Here is a 13,116-nt window from a genome sequence, read left to right as displayed (position 1 = left end):
GGTTACTAAATTATCATTCTAAGACTGTTCGTGATACCTAGTCCTTATTTCCTGGTGCACTCCTCAATCAATGAGTTAGGATTGTGTCAACCCCTTGCTTATTTGATCACATCATCTTGCCTCGAAAGCAAGATTGTTCTCGAGCTTAATAACATAACGGTGGTTCATGATTTTCTGAACATCCTCTCAGGAGTATCACCAGGTTGTTCCATGACTGTTATGTTGAGCTCGTGATCAAGTTGGTTTCTTGTAACCACACCTTCTCCCAGAATCTATGTTGCATACCCCTGAGCTAGTTGGTTAAGCTAAACAACAACTTGGAGAGTTGGAAGATAAAAGCTTGTCCTACCTAGTTCACTTTAAGGGATATCTTGTATGGGTGCTGAAGAAAGATGGTATTTCCAATGATTGACCCTCATGATCAGTTAATGGACCTATCATCTTATCAAATCTTGGATTTGAGTATGGGTTATCGTCAAATCAAATCAGGACAAATGATATTCATAATGTTGTCTTACTCATGGTTGTTTCTCTGAGCATACACCATTATATCGTTGGGTCTGATTAATGCTATCACCTTGTTCAAATAATTATGGAATTCCATTTTTATGGAAATCCCGGTGAATTGTTGTTTGAGCCCATCAGCAATATTTTTATCTTCTCCATGATACATGTTGAACATCTAGCTAGTGTTGGAAACTTTTATAAGCATTATATTCATGTCCCGTTCATGAAGCATATGTTGGATGAAAGAAGTGACCTTCTCTGTTTCACGTGCATTTGGTGCAAGTGCCACCGTGAGTTTGAGAAAGATTGTTTTTGATTCCTCTGAAATCGTCCCAAGTTAGTCACACATATGCGAAGTACTCTATGGTTTGATAGGTTGGCCGCCTCCATTCTATATGTGTTTCCTAGCACACCAAGCCACTGATTGATTTGTTCAAGGAGAAGAAGTTCCTTCTTAAGAGCAAGACTTATGCAAGGACTTGATATCCTCGACGATGGTTCCCCAACTGAAACTCGGTAGTGTTCTATTATAAGACTACTACGTGGTCATGCTTGTCTGGGACAACGTGTTCACATGTTTGTAGTAGAACCAGCTCATGTTTTGGAGCTTTCTATCGCAGTTCATTCCCCGAGAATCTCGCAACGTCATCTCGTCAATTTGTGTTGCAAACTTTCATTTTATCTCTAGATTCGAAGAGTCTGGAATATTCTGACACCAAGCAGATCTGAATCTCAGGCAGATATGATGGTTGGAAGGTTTCCCAAAAACTATAACATTGGTCTCTCTATAACACGGTAAAGTGGATGTCATGGCCAACACACCTAGCCGGAAGGCCTATTATTGTAGTATCTTAGTTAAAGAAGTTGGTCACCTCCCAATAAGGATCTCATAGGTTGTACTCCAGAAGTTGTTCCTTATGGATTCTTGTGCTCCTGAAGTCCGACCTTTTTACTTGGTGTCCTAGATACCAAACCATATCAATAAATGGGTTACACTAGCACATCAAGGAGAACATTAGAAGTGGAGTGCTAAATGTCTCTCGTTCGATCATCCAGATTTTGTTTCCTTGGCCTCGCCAAGGTGAAATCTAAGAAGGTGTTATCTTCCTTTGCATCTGCATCGTCCATCACTATTCATCATGGTAGTATGTTGTGTTGCCAGGATCCTTGACGTGGATATTGGTAAAACCATGATGAATATGGAAATGCTCAAGTTCTTGAGAGCATGCGCAAGCACTAGGAATTATCGTCGGCATTAATTGGCATTCGCTCTCAGTTTCTTTGATTATGCCATAACCTTTCAAACAGTGGAATCACTCTCTACTGTTGAGTTTCTCCCCAGTTACTAGAATCATTCACAGCATTAGCATTTTGTTCCTAGCTTGCACTGTCATTGTGTCATTCTACTATGGACTACCCTTCTCAGTAATTACTGATCAGGATCATTTTCAAAATCATCCCATGTGTTGTCTTCAACAAGGTAGTCCACATCATCCATTCTAGTCAGAGTATGTCATTCTTTCGAACTCCTTCAAACAACCATTTGTGATTTTCCTTAGGCTAGTATAAAGAGTTTAATTGATCTAGACATCAAAAGTAATTCTTTTTGCCACTTTAGGTAATGACTCTACGAGTCACCTTCCCTGAGGTGCCCTGTTATGGAATCATGGCAATTTTTCCTCGCTACATTGAAACCCTTGTCAAATTGTTTCTTTCGTCCTCTCCAAAGTGTGTTTTGCCTCTCAGCTCAAGAGATGTTTATACATATCATTCCTTGAGTTGACCTTGTGATCATTAAGATGATCCATCATAGTAGGGTTGTCTCTAACCTCGTGTTTGATGAAGATCTCGAAAGCAGAGTTGTCAAGACTAAGATGATGCAAGTTGGATCATGGGGATCGTGTTAGCTTTGTGTCGCCTCTGTCTTCTTACCTCACGTCTTGAATCTCGGGATGAGATTCTTGTTTAGTGGGGGCGAGTTTTCACAACCCTAGCTTAGGCCTTGTTTGTCACTGCTTAACCTTCCCTGCAACATGTTGAAATTCCTCAAAAACTTGGAAATGGGGATGACAGAAACCCCCAGCACCACTTAATCCAACTAGGGTTACTAAAATACTTTTTCAATGAATCTAAAATGCTCTTCAAAAATATTCATCATCTTTGCCTTGGTCTAGAACCTCTGACAAAAATGGTGCACACTTTTCTAGGACATCATTGGGTCACTGAATTAAATCATATTCTATTTGCGTTTGGGCATTTAAATGCTATATAATATTTTAAATGTCCAAATATTCATTAACTAAAATGTTTACTATTGGAAATAATCCAAACAGTGGCCACAAGAAGTCTCATGATTTTTGGAAATGCTTTGGCATTTTTAATAAAGGCAAAACCAATTGTAGAATAATACAAAACTAAAACAAATAGAAAGAGAGAGATAAAGGAAAACGTACCTGGCTGGCCCAGCTACTATGCAGCCCAACAGGTCCATCCCACCACCACTTCCTTCCCTGTCATCTTCCTCCTCTGCCAGGAGAACGGGCGTGTGACCTGCGCACACCGGCCACCTCCTCCCTACCTGGCTGCCCCCTCCTCCCCTGGATGTCTCTCGCGGCGCCATGCAACTCCATGAACCCCCTGGACCTCTCTCCCGTGCTCATTCCCCTCCTATGCTCCCTCTCCCTCTCATGCCCGAGCGCAGCCGTCGCCATCGCTCATCTTTGCCACGACCACCAGCCCTCCCTTGCTTCCCCAACTAGTCCACGAGCTCCGCGACATCGTCCTCGACACCCTCACCGAGCCACACCCCACCGGAAGGCCTGCAGTGTAGTTCCCGACCTCATCTTCAACCTCTGGTCACCGGCAACCTCACCGTGGATTCGGAGCTCCTGTCCCTCCCCGGCCTCGCCATTACCTCTGCTGGATTCGCCATGAGTCCCTGCCCCCTTCTCCTCTCTCCCTGCGCTCGTTCGCGTCTTCTAACCACCGTGGCCATTGTAGTCGATAGCTCCTCGCCGCCGGACATGCCGCCACCGTGGCTACGGCCGTGCAAGCACACGTCCGAGCTCACTGCCGCACTCACTGCACTCCCGCGAGTCGAACACGATCGTCCATGGCTCCTCCCGTGCCCCGCATCACCCACACCGCTATTGGCCGAACTCCGGCCACAGCCAACAGCTCGTTTCCGGCGAGCTCCGGCCACCTCCGTTGCTCCCACTTGCCCTGTTAGATGCGCGCTTTCGCCAGCAACATGCAGAGCCCCTCCACCGCTCTTTTGGTCACCGGAGGGCAAAACCCGACGCCCTCTGCCATCTCTGGCTTCGCTGACGACGAGCCGCAGGTCAACTCCGGCGAGTTGTCCCGGGTTTGACCACAGTTTGACCCCCCTGGCTAACTGACTTGTGGGAGAGGCTCCTACTTAATTAAGTGTTAGATTATTTAGCATTATTAACTTAGTTAATTAGTTGAGCCACTGACATGTGGGCCCAACCCTGCTGACATTTTTGTTGGGATTAATTTAACACTAATTAACTCAATTAACTAACTTAGTCACTGACCAGTGGGCCCCACTGGTCAGGTTTGACCTGGATGGCCCTGTTGACCTGCTGACGTCACCCTAACGCAATGCTGATGCAATAAATATTTTATGGATTTATTCTATTCAGGAAATTCTAGAAAATAGTGCTAACTTCAAAAAATGATAGAAATTAATCTGTAAGTCCAAATGCAAAGATTTATATATGAAAAATGATTAGAAAAATCCAATCTATCCATCTGTACTAGTTTCACGCATGTTTATACAACTTAACCCTGCTGTTTAGATCAAAACATGATAAAGCACTATTTAAATCCTTAAGATGAGTACGGGGTTGAACCTTTGGTTCAAAATGACTCAAACACATCTGGTTGTAGCTGCATTAGCCCAACAAACTCATTTTACCATGTCATGATCATGCATCATATTGTGCATTGCATTGATTGTGATTCCTTCTCTGTTGTCGGTATTTGTCCCCACTCAGTAGACGATGTTCCGACGATGAGTTCGATGACACGCATGAAGAGCTATAATATCTTCAGAAGTGCGAGGCAAGCAAAACCTCCTTGTTCATTCCAATAAAATCCCACTCTCCCGCTCCTGCTCTCTTTTTTTGCATTAGGATATCAACAATTCATCTATTACTTGTTGCGGTAGTTGGACCCCCTTTTCCTCTGCATGACCTGTCATTGCCGAAGTAAATAGATGAAACCCACTAGCATGAGTAGGAGTTGTTTGAGCCCTGATGTGCCTACTCATCCATGCTTGTTTGTCATGCCTGTTACTGCTTAGAGTTGAGTCAGGTTCGATTCATCGGGGATGAATAGGAATGTTGTGAACATGTCCTACTGTGTGTGAGCTAAGTGTGTGAACATGATTTGATAAAGGTAGCGGTTAGAGGCCATGTAGGAGTACATGGTGGGTTGTCTCATTGAAGCCATCCTCAGGAACTGAGTTCTGTGTTTGTGATCCATGAACAGCTACTACCACGCGTTGGGCCCGAAACCAATGGACCCTCTCGACTTATTAACCCCTCTTGTCCTCTCTCCGGGAGTTGCAAGTAGTTTCTTGTGTTTGTAGTATGCTAGAGGTCATGCGCAGCACTGACTCGAGGGGTGGGCTGTGATGCGGTAGGCACGTGGCATGGTGTATCGGGTGCCCGTTTGGTGTCTCGGGAACCCTGCACACATCGTTCGGGGCCGTATGTGGAAACCTCGGTCGGACTCCCTATGAATGGAACCTGAATAGGCGATAAACCTGGACTGGGGACTTGTGTGGTTAGTCAGGTCATGGCCGACACCCTCGCTGGGCTTCTGCTTGAAGGTTGCCGAGTACATATCGTGTAAATGGCGATAAGTGGTGAGAGCATGTGTGAAGAAGTACACCCCTGTAGGGTTAACATCATCTATTCCAATAGCCGCGTCCGCGGTAAAGGACCTCTGGGTTGCCTATACAGTTCATAGACAAGTGAAAGTGGATACTCTAAAATGCGCAAGATAAGCGTGAGTGTTATGGATGTCGTTCTAGTAGGGAGACGCGAGCGGATCCATAGTGGTGTATTGATATGGTGAATATGTGGACACGTGTGCGCCACCTCAAAAGAGTTGCTTGCAGTCATAGTATATATTAGCCACTGAGTCAAAGCTGGCTTGCTGCAGTTAAACCCCACCATCCCTTTGTTGATACTGATGCATAGGTTGTTAGTTCTGATGTAAGTCTTGCTGGGTACATTTGTACTCACGTTTGCTTAATTTATGTTTTGTAGAGAGACTTCAGTCTCACTAGTAGTTCTGCGTGGACTTCGACGTTTAGCTTGATACCTCATCTACGATCTTGTGCCCTTAGCAGGATCTTGTAGATAGTCAGGCTTCTCAGCCCTTTTCATTTGTAGTTGTTTGTACTCGGACATGTTATGCTTCCGTTGTTTGTATGCTCTGAATGTTGGGTCATGAGACCCATGTTTGTAATACTTGGCTCCTCAGAGCCTAATGAATAAATACTTTGAGTTGTAGGGTCATGTTGTGATGCCATGTTGTATTTGCACATATTTAGCATATTGTGTGTATGGTTATTGAAATGCTTGGTATGTGTGGGATCCGACAACCTAGTTGTTTATTCTTGGTAGCCTCTCTTACTGGGAAATGCCTCCTAGTGCTTCCACTGAGCCATGGTAGCTTTCTACTGCTCTGGAACACTTAGGTTGTCCGGCATGTGTCCTTCTTCGTTCCCATGTATGTCCCTTCGGGGAAATATCACACATAGTTTATTTAAGTCCCTATAGCTTGCTACGACTTGGGTTCATATGTTGTTGATCGACATGTTCGTTGCTGGGTCATGTATGCATGTCCCTGTAAGTTAGCACCACCTTGGGTTTATGACTAGTCATGTCGGTCTGGGTTCTTTGTCATGGATGCTAGCAGCACCGTCATATACGTGAGCCAAAAGGCGCAAACGGTCCTGCGCTAGGTAAGTGTCACCCGTGGGAATACCGTGCGTGAGGCTGCAAAGTGACATAGGATCGGGGTCCTACCATCGGACTAGAGTACCAAGGATCTGGTTGGTCCTGCGGACACGATCTGCGTGTATCCAACCCCTACAGTATGACAAGGCCGACACATATTAGATATTAATTTAAACAAACATGAAGGGAAAAGGTTAAGGAAGAGTAAATTAATGCACTTACTTCTCCCCATTAGGCTGAATTAACCACCTCTGGTCACAGGTTGCTGGCACAGACGGTAGCTGAGTACCACCATGCTGGTAGACCTTCTTGCCCTCCTCAACCCACTCGCTCTTGCTGTAGCTATCCTCAGATAAGGACTCCTCGAGATCATCATCATGGTCACGTGTGACGAAGACTCTGGGACCCTAGTCTCCTGGGAGGAAGACTGTGGGACCCGAGTCTCCTGTGAGGTAGAAACTGGGACCTGAGGCTCGACGACCAGAGGCTCATCGATCCATGGCTCGGCGACTAGAGGCTCTTCGTCCCGAGGCTCGTAGACTGGAGTCCGACACGGGTCCAGGTCAGACGGTTCCACCTGAGACGGAGCACTCCGGTGGTCCGGAGACTCAGTGAGGGGTGGCGGCGAGGAAGGCAGAACAACCTTCCTACCTCTTCCAGCGCCCCATCCACCTCTACCTGCACCCCTCTTCTTCCCCGACCTCCTCTTCCGGCCGAAGAAGAAGAGCCCGCCGAAGGTGCTGGAGGTGTGTGCATGTTGTCTACTAGCGCCCTCCGAAGGTTCTGGGGTGGAATAACAACACCCCTCCCACGCGCCGAGGTAGGAGGATCGGAGCACTCTCGACCCAAGCCCACCATCTGTTAACACCGGCAATGACAAAGAGTAAATGAAATTAGTACAACATAAACATAATAAAAAATAGTATGTATCATCACCATGAACATAATAAAAAAATTTGGGGTGAATGTCGGGGGTTGGGGTGTCGGTGGTGTCGTGTCGGGGTGCTGTGTCAGGGTCGGGGTGCCCCTCGGCAACCCTCGACCATCGGCACCCCGCGGGGGTCGGTGTGTCATGTCGGGGGTCGGGGTGTCGGTGGCGCCGTGTCGAGGGTCGAGGGGTCGGGATGTCAGGGTCTCGTGTCGAGGGTCGAGGTGTCGGGGTGTCGGGGTCGAGGGTCGAGGGGTCGGGGTGTCGGGGTTAGGGGGTCAGGGTGTCATGGTAGGGATGGAAAATTCTCGACTCCTTAACTCTCAACACGATCCCTCGACCCTCGACACGACACCCCGACACCCTGCCCCCTCGACCCTGGACACGAAACCCTGACACCCCGACCCCTCGACCCTTGATACGCCTCCGTTGTATCAATCACTTTTGATTGTTCCATGCCAATATTCTACAACTTTCATATACTTTTGAAAACTTTTTATATTATTTTTGGGACTAACATATTGATCCAGTGCCCTAGTGCCAGTTCCTGTTTGTTGCATGTTTTATGTTTTGCAGAAACCCCTTATCAAACGGAGTCCAAACGGGATAAAAATGGACGGAGAATATTTTTGGAATATTTATGATTTTTAGGAAGTAAAATCAACGCGAGACGGTTCCCAAGGGGGCCATGAGGTAGGGGGCGCGCCCCTGACCCTCGTGGGCACCACGTAAGGTGGTTGACGCTCTTCTTTTTCCGCAAGAAAGCTAATTTTCGGAGAAAAATCTAGGCGAAAGTTTCAACCCAATCGGAGTTACGAATCTCGGGATATAAAAGAAATGGTGAAACGGCAGAATCTAAGATCGCAGAAACAGAGAGAGACAAAGAGACAGATCAAATCTCGGAGGGGCTCTCGCCCCTCCCACGCCATGGAGACCATGGACCAGAGGGGAAACCCTTCTCCCATCTAGGGAGAAGGTCAAGGAAGAAGAAGAAGAAGAAGAAGAAGGGGGGGGCCTCTCCCCCTTGCTTCCGGTGGCGCCGGAACGCCGCTGGGGTCCATCATCATCACCGCGATCTTCACCAACACCTCCGCCGTCTTCACCAACACCTCCATCACCTTCCCCCATCTATATTCAGCGGTCCACTCTCCCACAACCCGTTGTACCCTCTACTTGAACATGGTGCTTTATGCTTCATATTATTATCCAATGATGTGTTGCCATCCTATGATGTCTGAGTAGATTTTCGTTGTCCTACCCGTGATTGATGAATTGCTATGATTGGTTTAATTTGCTTGTGGTTATGTTGCTGTCCTATTATGCCCTCCGTGTCGCGCAAGCATGAGGGATTTCCGCTGTAGGGTGTTGCAATACGTTCATGATTTGCTTATAGTGGGTTGCTTGAGTGACAGAAGCATAAACCCGAGTAAGGAGGTTGTGGCGTATGGGATAAAGGGGACTTGATGCTTTAATGCAATGGTTGGGTTTTACCTTAATGATCTTTAGTAGTTGCGGATGCTTGCTAGAGTTCCAATTATAAGTGCATATGATCCAAGAAGAGAAAGTATGTTAGCTTATGCCTCTCCCACATAAAACATGCTATCGGTCTAGTAAAGTAGTCAATAGCTTAGGGACAATTTCACAAATCCTACCACCACCTTTCCACACTCGCTATATCTACTTTATTGCTTATTTATCTAAACAGCCCCTAGTTTATATTTACGTGCTCTTTAGTATCATGCAAACCTATCCAACAACACCTACAATGTACTTCTAGTTTCATACTTGTTCTAGGTAAAGCGAACGTCAAGCGTGCGTAGAGTTGTATCGGTGGTCGATAGAACTTGAGGGAATATTTGTTCTACCTTTAGCTCCTCGTTGGGTTCGACACTCTTACTTATCGAACGAGGCTACCCCTATACTTGTGGGTTATCAAGACCTTTTTCTGGCGCCGTTGCCGGGGAGTCATAGCGTGGGGTGAATATTCTCGTGTGTGCTTGTTTGCTTTATCACTAATTAATTTTTATTTTCTGTTCTTAGTTGTTCTCTATCTTTACTTATGGATATGGAACATGAAATACCAAAAAAATAGGTGTACTTGCTACTCATGGAGATGGGGAACCTCCTAAAACCCTTGATGCTCATTATGTGAAAGATATTATGTACTACTTTGATAATCCTGAGAAAACGCCATTCAATTATGTTATGGGAGACACGTTGGATAAATGTGAATACTTTAGGGATTATCCCTTGACACAAAAAGGGAAACTATTATGGGATCAAATTCATATGTTGCATTGGTATGCTCGTCAACTATGCTTGAGATATGATTATACTTGTTGCTCTAGGATGAAGGCTCCACACCTTTCCTTTTCATGCAAATTCAATGATAATAAAACCTTGGCTTCTTATGCTAATGGTATATATGATTACTATGATGTGGAACAAATAGAAGAATTTGTTGCTTTTATGGGTGCTTATGAGATTGAATCTTTGTCTAAAACGTGCAAAAATCTTTATGATGTTGTTTACAGACCTGAAAATTTTGCAATACTTAAATATTGATATGAGAATTATGAATTCAATCCGATATTGATGCATTTATGGAGGAAGTCTCCTCTATCCAAGAAAAGATTAATATTTTGCAGGAGTCTATGGAAGAAGAAATTGATGAAACTGTGAGCTCATTCAATGAAAAGGATGATGAGGAGATCGAAGAACAAAAGGAGGAAGAGCGGATTAGCTACCCGTGCCCACCTTATAATGAGAGTAACTCTTCAACTCATACATTGTTTAATTCCCCTTCATGCTTACCGAAGGATGATTGCTATGATCCTGTTGATTCTCTTGAAATATCCATTTTTGATGATGCTTGCTATGCTTGTGGCCAAGATGCCAATAAGAATTATGCTTATGGAGATGAACTTGCTATAGTTCCTTGTGTTAAACATTAAATTGTTGCTATTGCACCCATGCATGATAGTCCTATTATCTTTTTGAATTCTCCCTACTACACTATATCGAGAAGTTTGTGCTTATTAAGGATTATATTGATGGGTTGCGTTTTACTACTACACATGATGATTTTGATAAATATAATATGCATGTGCTTGCTGCTTCTACTTGCAATTATTATGAGAGAGGAACTATATCTCCACCTCTCCATGTTTCCAATATGATAAAATTGCAAGAAACGGCTTATACTATGCATTGGCCTTTACTTGGTGTGCATGAACTGTTCTTTTATGACATTCCGATGCATAGGAAGAGAGTTAGACTTCATTGTTGCATGATATATGTTACTTTGTGCTCACTACGAAATTACGAATCATTGTTAATTCAAATTGGCTTTGATATACCTTGGGATCCGGGTGGATTCATTACTTCAGAACCTTATGCCTAGCTTAATGGCTTTAAAGAAAGTGCTACCAGGGAGACAACCCGGAAGTTTTAGAGAGTCATTTATTTCTGTTGAGTGCTTTCATATAGTCTAAAAACAAAAAAAATAAAGAGGGGAACCCAAAACTTTTTCAAAAAAGGAAAGTGAAAGTGAGAAAGACAAGCATTGTTGAAGTGGGAGAGCTCCTTGAACTTTGTTCATGCTCACAAAAACTTTGTGAATCTTAATTACAGAAACTTTTCATCAAAAATAAATATCCCCTTGTACAATTCCATTGTATTATAAAAATAATGTGCTAAGGTTTGCCTTTAGGATGTTTATAATGCTTGTTGGTTTGTACGGTGCAGGACAGAAACTTTGATTGTAGTGCGCGATTTTACATTTTTTACTGAAAAGTCAAACGGTTTTGATTCTTTTTGCGCTCTCTTTCTATACAAATTGTTTATTTTTCCTAATTTTGGTAGAATTTTTGGGGTAACAAAAGTATGGTGAATGTTCAGATTGCTACAGACTGTTCTGTTCCTGACTGATTTTGTTTTTGATGCATAGTTTACTTGTTTTGATGAAACTATCAATTTCTATCAGTGGATTAAGCCATGGAAAAGTTATATTACAGTAGACACAATCCAAAAACAAAATATGAATTGGTTTGCAACAATACCTAGAGTAGTGATTTGCTTTATTATACTAACGGATCTTACCGAGTTTTATGTTGATGTTTTGTGTGGATGAAGTGTTTGATAGAGAAGGTTCCGATATGAGGAAAAGGAGGAGAGGCAAAAGCTCAAGCTTGGGGATGCCCAAGGCACCCCAAGTAAATATTCAAGGAGACTCAAGCGTCTAAGCTTGGGTATGCCCCGGAAGGCATCCCCTCTTTCTTCAAAAAGTATCGGTATGTTTTCGGATTCGTTTTGTTCATGCGATATGTGCAAGTCTTGGAGCGTCTTTTGGATTTAGTTTTCACTTTTCTTTTATGCACCATGCTGGTATGAGATAGTCCTTGGTTGATTTATAGAATGCTCATTGCACTTCACTTAAATCTTTTGAGTATGGCTTTATAGAATGCTTCATGTGCTTCACTTATATCATTTGAAGTTTGGATTGTCTATTTCTCTTCACATAGAAAACCACCATTTGTAGAAGGCTCTTTTGCTAAACTTATATTTGTTAGAGCATGGGCATATCTTTTGTAGAAAGAACTAAACTCTCTTGCTTCACTTATATCTATTTAGAGAGATGACAGGAATTGGTCATTTACATGGTTAGTCATAAAATCCTACATAAACTTGTACATCACTGAATATGATATGTTTGATTCCTTGCAATAGTTTTGCGATATAAAGGTGGTGATATTAGAGTCATGCTGGTGGGTAGTTGTGGATTGTAGATATACTTGTGTTGATGTTTGTGATTCCGATAGCATGCACGTATGGTGAACCGTTGTGCAACGAAGTTGGAGCATGACGTATTTATTGATTGTCTTCCTTATGAGTGGCGGTCGGGGATGAGCGATGGTCTTTTCCTACCAATCTATCCCCCTAGGAGCATGCGCGTAGTACTTTGTTTCAATGACTAATAGATTTTTGCAATAAGTATGTGAGTTCTTTATGACTAATGTTGAGTCCATGGATTATACGCACTCTCACCCTTCCATCATTGCTAGCCTCTTCGGTACCATGCATTGCCCTTTCTCACCTCGAGAGTTGGTGCAAACTTCGCCGGTGCATCCAAACCCCGTGATATGATACGCTCTATCACACATAAGCCTCCTTATATCTTCCTCAAAACAGCCACCATACCTACCTATCATGGCATTTCCATAGCCATTCCGAGATATATTGCCATCCAACTTCCATCATCATCATATACATGACTTGAGCATTCATTGCCATATTGCTTTGCATGATCGTAAGATAGCTAGCATGTTGTTTTCATGGCTTGTCCATTTTTTGATGTCATTGCTATGCTAGATCATTGCACATCCCGGTACACCGCCGGAGGCATTCATACAGAGTCATATCTTTGTTCTAGTATCGAGTTGTAATATTGGGTTGTAAGTAAATAAAAAGTGTGATGATCATCATTATAGAGCATTGCCCCATAAAAAATAAGAGGCCAAAGAAGCCTAAATAAAAAAGGGGGCCGAACAAGCCCGCCCAAAAAAAAGAGGGGCAATTTTACTATCCTTTTACCACACTTGTGCTTCAAAGTAGCACCGTGTTCTTCATATAGAGAGTCTCTTGAGTTATCACTTTCATATACTAGTGGGAATTTTTCATTATAGA

Source organism: Triticum aestivum, chromosome 3B, assembly GCF_018294505.1.
Source record: "Triticum aestivum cultivar Chinese Spring chromosome 3B, IWGSC CS RefSeq v2.1, whole genome shotgun sequence".
Classification (NCBI taxonomy): domain Eukaryota; kingdom Viridiplantae; phylum Streptophyta; class Magnoliopsida; order Poales; family Poaceae; genus Triticum; species Triticum aestivum.
This window is presented reverse-complemented; position numbering follows the sequence as displayed.